This window comes from Astyanax mexicanus, chromosome 18 (genome assembly GCF_023375975.1).
Source record: "Astyanax mexicanus isolate ESR-SI-001 chromosome 18, AstMex3_surface, whole genome shotgun sequence".
NCBI lineage: Eukaryota > Metazoa > Chordata > Actinopteri > Characiformes > Acestrorhamphidae > Astyanax > Astyanax mexicanus.
Window position 1 is genome coordinate 19,608,725 of NC_064425.1, and position 10,358 is coordinate 19,619,082.

The window sequence follows — 10,358 nt, forward strand, 5'->3', positions numbered from 1 at the left end:
AGGGCCTTTATTTTGAAATGACACATTATAATGCCCTGCTATTAAGTGAGTGACACATACAAGTATTATTAGTAGTAGTAGTAGTATTGTTAGTATTATTATTATTAGTATTATTATTATTTAATTAACATAATTGTTATAATTTACAGGGCTTTTATTTTGTGTACTACCAGGACTACATGAAATTGACATGTGATATCAGACATAACATGTGATATTATGTGGATTCCTTTTAATACCACTCCACAGCATAATGTCGTGATATTAAGGGGGGGACTTTTATTTTGAAATGTCTTCCTTCTCACGCTTGCCGCAATGTTCAGTGTATGCGCGCTCTAAGAAACAGCGTGGGGGCTAGTTTGACCAAGCGTTTTGAAGTGGGGGCTGGCTTGACCGCAGTGACCTTTGTCATGTGTGGGAAAGTGTACATGTTGTGTAAAAGAGAAGCACTCGAGGACAGACAGAAAATCAGAGGCAGCTTTGCAGTCATGGGTTGAAACATGGATATTAAAGTCACCGACCAGCAACAAGCGGGCAGAAATTGTGCCAGCAAGAGTGAGCAGTTCAGACAGCTAGGGCAGGAATAATGGATTAGGTTTGGGTGGACGATAGACTAGTATTGCAGTGACAGAGCCAGGTAATTTAATAGTGAGACATTCAAAGGAATTAGCAGTTGTAATGCTTACTTCAGTAACAGTGATCTTGTTAAAAATAACCGCGAGACCACCGCCTCTACCAGAGGAACGAGGTTTACAGATGTACTTATAATTAGGAGGGGTAGCCTGATTCAGAGAATAATAATCACCAGTTTGCTGCCAGGTTTCGGTTATAAACGTATATCGATAGAGTTGTCTAATATAGACTCCTGGAGCACAAGTGCTTTGTTAGAAAGGGAGCGAACATTAAGCAGTGCAACAGCAGTACCATTGTTAGCAGAAGGTAAAGTGCTTAAGTTAAATGGGTTAGCAGCACAAGACACAGCTTGTTGAACTGGGCGAGAGGTAGTCCAGAATGAGCAAATGTTAGTCCCAGCAGAATAGTGGAGAGTTCTGTTACGATGCCGTCTCGAGCCCCGATGGACATATCGACGGTGAGGTAGTATGCCAGCTTTACAGGCAGTCACAGAAACAGCTTTTGATAAGCGGTAGGAGTTATTAAATTTACGTAAATCAGTGGGGGAATAGGAAAAGGACTGCAGACTATAGCAAGTCTCAGTGAAACATTGAGTGAAAAGAGGGCCAGGGAGAGCTGGAGCCCAAGATAGCAGAGCCCACATAAATAAAGGCAGCATTGCTGGGTATGTAGTGAACGGTCACTTACTGACTGGGCGTGTAGAACCGAGAGACCGGGGTGAAACAGTCGCGCTCAGCCGCTCACTGGGCCGGCGAGTAGATCCGAGAGTCCGGGGTGAAACAGTCGCGCTCAGCCGCTCACTGGGCCGGCGAGTAGATCCGAGAGTCCGGGGTGAAACAGTCGCGCTCAGCCGCTCACTGGGCCGGCGAGTAGATCCGAGAGTCCGGGGTGAAACAGTCGCGCTCAGCCGCTCACTGGGCCGGCGAGTAGATCCGAGAGTCCGGGGTGAAACAGCCGCGCTCAGTCGCTCACTGGGCCGGCGAGTAGATCCGAGAGTCCGGGGTGAAACAGTCGCGCTCAGTCGCTCACTGGGCCGGCGAGTAGATCCGAGAGTCCGGGGTGAAACAGTCGCGCTCAGTCGCTCACTGGGCCGGCGTGTAGAGCCGAGAGTCCGGGGTGAAACAGCCGCGCTCAGTCGCTCACTGGGCCGGCGTGTAGAGCCGAGAGTCCGGGGTGAAACAGCCGCGCTCAGTCGCTCACTGGGCCGGCGTGTAGAGCCGAGAGTCCGGGGTGAAACAGCCGCGCTCAGTCGCTCACTGGGCCGGCGTGTAGAGCCGAGAGTCCGGGGTGAAACAGCCGCGCTCAGTCGCTCACTGGGCCGGCGTGTAGAGCCGAGAGTCCGGGGTGAAACAGCCGCGCTCAGTCGCTCACTGGGCCGGCGTGTAGAGCCGAGAGTCCGGGGTGAAACAGTCGCGCACAGCCGCTCACTGAGCCGAGAGTTCAGGGTGAAGAGAGAGGGGGAAAAAAAAAACAGGCAAAGACAAGAGACGCGGGGAGAAGCCCAAGTAGCGGCAGTCAAACAGAGGGACGCCAGCGTGCTCTCGGCCGTCAAGGCTGACGTCAGACGTGACGAAACCACATACACACACATAATATATTTTCCTTCATTGATATTACTAAGACTACACACTAATAAAAAATACCATAATGAATACATATGTATTTTAACAAGGAAAATGATACATTATTTTTGAAAGATAAATATGCCACTAACTTGATTTTTTTTCAATGTATATAAATACACAAGTGTCAATATATGGGATTTATCATTTTTTTATATAAAAATTAACCTCTTGTGAACCTTGCAAGCTAATCCTGATTACCCAATGCTGAAATAAATACCTGCAGCTTTGGTCAGACAGCTGGAGGTAAAATTTTGGAGGATGTAAAAATTTGTTTAGTCTCATTATGGCCATTTTGTCTTTTTTTTTTATAATTTAATTTTTTTTTTAATCCCATTTTTCCCCCAATTTACTCGGCTAATTAATTGGAGGCCAACCCCTTTTATTAGGACTCCCCCTATCACTAGTGATGCCTTAACACCAGGAGGATGAAGACTAGCAGATGCCTCTTTTCGAACTGTTGCTGATGCAGCATTGCTAAGTAGCATCACAGCGCTCTCGGAGGAAAGTGCAGCGACTTGGTTCTGATACATCAGCTCACAAATACATTGTACTCAAAGAAGATTTCCCAACACTTCAGTGACAGCAGAGACACACAGAACCTGTGGCAGGGTATCCAGTCTATCACAGGCTATAAACCACATCCACAGACCTGCGAAAGCGACACATCTCTGCTGAACGACCTGAATGGGTTCTTCGCAAGGTTTGAGCCACTCAACAACACACCCGCCCAGAAATCCATCCTTCCTCCTGGTGACCAGGTGCTGACGCTGTCCCCAGACAGTGTGAGGAGAGCATTCAGCAGGATCAATGCTCGGAAAGCTCCTGGGCCTGACAACATTCCTGGCCGTGTGCTGAGAGACTGTGCCTGGGAACTCGCAGAGGTTTATACTGACATTTATAACACCTCTCTGAGTCAGGCGGTGGTTCCCACATGCTTCAAAGCCACCACCATCATCCCTGTCCCAAAGAAGGCATCGCCATGCTGTTTCAATGACTATCGTCCAGTTGCAGTCACCCCCATCCTCATGAAGTGCTTCGAATGACTAGTCATGCATCACATCAAGTCTTTGCTCCCCCCCTCCCTGGACCCCTACCAGTTTGCTTATCGGTCAAATCGCTCGACCGATGATGCCATCTCCACTGTTCTCCACTCAGCCCTCACACACCTAGACAAGAAGAACACCTACGTCAGAATGCTGTTTGTTGACTTCAGCTCAGCATTCAACACAATCGTCCCCCAACAGCTCATACACAAACTGGACAGTCTGGGGCTGAGCACTTCACTGTGCAACTGGCTGTTAGACTTCCTGACTGGAAGACCACAGGCAGTGCAGGTTGGCAGCAGCACATCCAGCATCACCACACTGAACACAGGGGCTCCCCAAGGATGTGTGCTGAGCCCCCTTCTGTTCACTCTGCTGACCCACGATTGCACACCAGCACACACCTCCAACCTCTTCATCAAGTTTGCGGATGACACGACGGTGGTGGGTCTCATCAGCAACAACGATGAGTCACACTACAGGAGCGAGGTGAGCCGCCTGGCCTCCTGGTGCAAACACAACAATCTCTCTCTGAACACAGAGAAGACCAAGGAGATTGTTGTGGACTTCAGGAGAACTCACACACTGCACACCCCTCTGTTCATCAACGGAACTGCTGTGGAGAGGGTGAGCAGCACCAAGTTCCTGGGTGTGCACGTCACAGAGGACCTCTCCTGGAGCACCAACTCAGCGTCACTGGCCAGGAAGGCAAATCAGCGTCTCTACTTTTTCCGCAAGCTGAGAATACCTGGAGCCCCCACCCCATCATGACCACCTTCTACAGAGGGGCCATCGAGAGCATACTGACCAGCTGTTTAACCGTGTGGTATGGGGCCTGCACAGCATCCTGCCGCAGGACCCTCCAGCGCATCGTGAGAGCAGCTGAGAAGATTGTTGGCACCTCTCTCCACTCCCTTCAGGACTTGTACAGCTCCCGCCTCACACGGAAAGCCCTCCGTCTGGCAGGAGATCCCTCTCACCCACTACACAGCTTCTTCAGCCTGCTGCCATCATTACATTACATTACATTACATTACATTACATTTGGCAGACGCTTTTGTCCAAAGCGACTTACAATATTGAAGTGCAAATAATAGAAGAGGTTAAGTACAAAAATAATAGAAGTTAAAAATAAAGCATCTATAGAGAGGGCCTTAAGGAGGTCAGAGGGAAATAATGGGATAGAGGAGTAGAGAAGAGGAAGAAGGAGATGAGGTTAGAATTAGTTCGTTTGTTAGAGGTGTTAGGAGAGTAAGGGAGGAGACTGCGGAGTCTCGGGGCGAGGACCAGCAGACTGCGAGACAGCCCCATCCATCAGGCTGTGAGGATGCTGAACTCTCTTCCTGCTCTACCCCCCATCCCAATCCTGCCCCCAGCACACACTCACTCAGCATCCTGACCCCCCCACTAATAAAGTACTGAAACTCTGCACTACAATGCACAAAGTACTGGCCCCTTCCAAACGGACTTGCACTACACAACACCTGCACTACTGATATACTTGCACTGTCAATACGCACTTTAATTCCACTTAATTAAACTGTGAACTTTAAGGACTTACGCACCCATTCACTTTACCAGCCTTAAGCTATATACCATATACCGTATTTGCACTACTGTTATTTACCATTTTTACTGTCATTCCATCTCGATCACCATCAATATTGCACTATTGTCTTACGTATGTTTATTGTGTCTTGCTGTATTGAACATATAGTGTCTCCCACTCTTTTATATTATATTTATATATCTATTTTTACTTATTTACTTATATTTATATATCTATTCCTCCCCCACACCACTGCACCTTGTTTTTGTCTCATGTATGTCTATTTGTGTCCCTGCTGTATTGTACACATAGTGTCTCCCATTCTCCTTTATTATATCTATTATCTGTACTTGCTGTAAAATTGGGAAGGAGAGTAACGTAATTTCAATTCTCTGTATGTCCTGTACATATGCAGTATTGACAATAAAACTACTTGACTTGACTTGACTTGACACAGACACAGCCTTGTGCTGAGCGACATCACCTTTTGGAGTAAAGTGTGGAAAGATCGCCATCTACCCACCCAGAGAGAGCAAGGCCAATTGTTCTGTCTCAGGGCTCCGGTAGCTGACGGCAAACTGCATGAACAGGATTTGAACCGGCAATCTCCTGATCATAGTGGCAGTGCTCAGCCTGCTGGATGCTGTTTGTTATGCTGTTATTAGAGACTTTCCTTCACAGGGCAAGGTTAGCAACCTCAGCATTCCATCAGTCCAAAACTATCATGATAAGTGTTCTGGAGGAACAATATTTACAATAAAATTCCTTCTGCATCTTATTTGAAGTTTTTTTTTCCTTTGCATGTTTGTTTTTGGAAAAAGTATATGAAGGTCAGTTGTTTGGGTATGACCCACACTAATCCTGCAAAATTCTTTTAAATCTTATCAGACAGGTTGTCACTGATCTGCTATCTGCTCCTGCTTTTAGTTTAGTTCAAAGTTAAGTAAACCACAGACCCACATACAGGCCCTTTATGTTTATGGGGATAATATTACTTTACTTACTCAGCAGATAACTTTACCTCAAGCTGTGCTGGGAGATATGTGACTTTAAGGAAGCACTGAAAGTTTGCATGAGTATAGAATTTATTGTAAATAGCAAATAATAAAAAAGAAACATACATTTATACAGACAAAAAGTGGTTGATATTTGAATCCAGACATCAGGTTTGTGATAAAGGTGTGCTCCAGTGTTTTTTTTTTTTTGTATATAGTATAAAATAAAACAAATACTGTACAGAAAAGAAACAGAACACGTGTTCACACTGGAGGAAAATCAGATTTGTTTGCTTCGGCCATCACAAACCTATCTGCATGTCATCTTTTTTTTTTTTTATAATTTTATTTCTAATTTTTTCCCATTTTCTCCCCAATTTACACGGCCAATTACCCAACCCATTCATTAGGACTCCCCCTATCACTAGTGATACCTCAACACACCAGGAGGGTGAAGACTAGCACATGCTTCCTCCGATACATGTGAAGTCAGCCACCGCTTCTTTTCGAGCTGCTGCTGATGCAGCATTACCGAGCAGCCAGCGCGCTTGGAGGAAAGCGCAGCGGCTCGGCTCCAGTACATCAGCTCACAGACGCCCTGTGCTGCAGACATCCCCGTAGGAGTGATGTGGGGAGAGAGCGCCATCTACCCACCCAGAGGGAGCAGGGCCAATTTTGCTCCCTCTGACGCCGGCAGCTTGATGGCAAAGCTGCATGAGCTGCGGTTCGAACCGGCGACCTCCTGCTCATAGTGGCAGCGCTTTAGACCGCTGGACCACTCGGCGCCCCAATCTGCATGTCATCTTAATCACCAATTTTTTAAACATTGTTTTAAAATATTGTTTCAGGCAGCAAATAGCTCCTCCTTCCTGATTTCCACTGTATTGTGGGACAATAATGTCCATCATAACCAAACTCCAGAGTGGTTGAGGTGAAGCAGAAGCAGAAGATCAGAGGCAGGGCTGGCTGGGAGTGACTGTCGTGTCTTTTCTGTTCATTACACCAAGGGTTTAGAAGAAGAACATCTTTCTCTCTTTCTCAATAACAGGCTTCCTTTCCTCATGATGTTGGGATGCCTGTGAAACAGAACACATCTTCTAAATGCCTGAAAGTTTTTAATTATTTAAATCAAATTCTAAAATTACGAAACCCATTAAATACAGGGTTTGTTGATAGTTGTGGGAAAAGAGTAAGTTATAAATGTGATGTAAAAGTAATCAAGAAGCAAACAAATACAGTTTAAATAAAAAGTTAGGTTCTCTTTGTGTTCACCTATATAAAGAATAAAGAAACTTAAGAGTGGTTTGATGGGACGTCAGTAAAAATCAACTTAGTAAATCTGATTTCTTTAATTTGTGGTGGTATAGGAACTAGAGGTCCTTTGTCTGTTTTTTTTGTTTACTTTTTGACATAATACAATCTGGAGGTTGTTTTTTTTATATTGCATCAGATGACTGAACCAATAGAAATGCTCCAAAATATATACTTTTTATATGTGTAATTTAATAATATATATATATATATATATATATATATATATATATATATATATATATATATATATATATATATATATATATATATTACATTGAATTCCAATGAAAGTTTAGCATTTTCCTTCCTCTGACAAATAGTTATTTTAGTATTTAACTTTACAGAGACCATTTGTAAAAATGCTCATGGTAAAATAAGAGAAAACACAACATTTTTCGTTTTTTTTTCCCTTTAAATAAGGAATCCTTAAAATGTCATTGTTTTCATTGCTACCACCACTGAAAAAAATCTGACTCAGCAGGATGAAGCCTTTCTCTAGAATTAAGCATTTAACACCCTAAACAACTCTTTTAACATCTTAACTAATCAATAATTATATATAAGTTTAACAAAACAGATGAATGGAATTGGAAAAACTGATATTCAGAAATATTTCCATTTTGTAACCAAACATTAGATTTGTACTTACCTTATCTGAAACCCGGTTCGTGAAATATTTGTCAAAATCAGGAAGAACAGTCCAATAAATGCAGCCATAATGATCCAGAATATTATAACGATGGAATCTAAAGTAAAATAAACACTGTGTTAATCAAACAATCAGCTGTAGCCATTCTGCACATACCATTATCATTATAAAATCAAACTCACATCTGTTGTATCTCAGTGATCTGGCATTCACCATCACTGGATCCATGTAATCATAGTAATATTCATACGTCATTTCATACGCTGAGGAGTTCGAGGGCTTCTCCATGATATTCAGTGCGAAAGAGTGACTCAGAGCTGGAAAACTAAAAAGCTGCTGATTGTGTTCTTCCATTAAAGGCTCCACCCATGAAAACAAACAGGGCTAGTTCTGAAGGACAGAGGGTGGAAAAAATGACACTGTCACACTGAAGGCCAGAGATGTGCTGAGTTTATTTCAGTTTAGCAGAAACAGGACTGTAGAGTGTGTAAACAAAAATCATCAGATACACTTATGTACTGAAAAACACAACAATTCTACATTACAATCATTAGATGCAAGACAGGAATTCTCCCTGGACAGAACTCCCGATCATCATGTAACAGAAACAACAACAGAAACTATTCGTATGACCATTAATAGTTCCAGTTCTTGTTCCTGGTCATATAGCACAAGTAACCAACTATTTACCTGGTGCACAGGTTAACTTTTAATTTTCTACAAATTAAATAGTTAAGATGGCTCAACATCTTCAACTCTGTCTTAACTCAGCAAGAATATATATTAAGTTGAAGTACCAACTTAAGCTTTTTACCCAAGTACAAATGTAAAAGTACTGGTTTCACAACTACTTAAAATATAATAGTAAAAGTTGTGTAAGGGTAAAAATTGCAATTAACAACAAAAGCTTAGGCTGCACCACAGAAGACCTATAGTGCACATGTTTCTGCTGTTTTTTTTTTTTCAACTGCAGTCTGGATGCGAGAGTTTTATCACTGTGTAAAAGTGTATATTTATATAAATTATTTTTTTACAGACGTCCCCCTGAGAAACAAATCCTGTCAGGACAGGGCTTAATTCACTCTATCTGGATGGAGAGAAGCCAGAATAAAAACAAGCTGAAATGAAATAGGAGTTACAAGGCTATTTTTAAAATGTAAGCAGTAGAAAGTTCATATAATTGTGTAAAGACGTAAGAAGTAGAAGTAAAAAATCTTCTGAAAAAAAAAAAAAAAAAAGAATTACTTCAGTAAAGTATAGATAACCAAAAATGCTACTTGAGTAAAGTAACAACGTGTTTGTACTTCAATACTTGACACCACTGGGGTTAATATACTGTTTTTTTAATCCAGTCGTTAGGTATATGCACGTTTACAGAATTAATCGAATTAAAACAAGTTTTCTAATCTTCAGTAAATTCCAGAATCATCTCCACACCGAATCTGCTCACTTTAAAACTTGTGCTGGGGCAGCGGCCTCTGCTGGACAAAACAAGCACTAACACATCAGAGATCTCTTTCCGGCCACTAAAACTAGCTTTTTAGGAGAACATTTCAACAATTTAATACGTTAAACAAATCAGACAAAAAGACTACTAACTAACTTACTAAACTAATTTGTGTCTGAGAAACCTTTTGATTTTTCAAATATCAAGTGTTACGCTACTAAAGTAGAAGATTTTAGAATTAGAATTTAAATCTGCATTTTGTATTTTTAATTACATTTTTGAATAAAGTTGAAATATTTAATGAGATAATTCGTTCATTAGATTTTTAACAATGTTTTTTGTGTTTTAAGCAGATTCAGGTACATGTGTCCGCCTTTAAACGACATATAATCCCAACTAAGAATCAAAGTTTTTAATGCAGTCCCTGATAGCAAAGAACATTGAACAAACGTATTTTTATTGCATTACATCTTTAAGGTTGATGGTAGAAAAAACAACAACCTTTAAACTATCTTTATTTAACATTGCCTAATAGTTCCCTTTTTACACTGCAAGAACACCGTACTGTAAGATATAAGAATATAATGCGAAAAAGATAAAATATCACTAAGTAAAGTTCAATCCAAACAATACATATAAACCCATAACTTTGAATGAATGTTAAATCAACGTACAATCACCACACTAGATCTGCTCACTTTAAAACTTGTGCTGGGGCAGCGGCCTCTGCTGGACAAAACAAGCACTAACACATCAGAGAATCGAAAATCAAATAAATCTGTTTAGTGCAGTCCCTGATAGCAAAGAACATTGAATAAACATATTTTTTTTAGTTGATGATGGTAAAAACATCCTTTTTACAATATTTGTTTAACATTGTCTAATAGGTCTCTACACTGCAAAAACACATTACTATAAGATATAAGAATAGAAAACAAAGACATACACATTTAATATCATTAAGTAAAAAAAAAAGTTCAATACAAACAATACATATAAACCCATAACTTTAAATCAATGTTGAATCAACGTAAAATTGATGTTGTCCAAATAAATCAATTCTGACGTCGGATATTAACATAGTTTTAATGCATTAACGATAG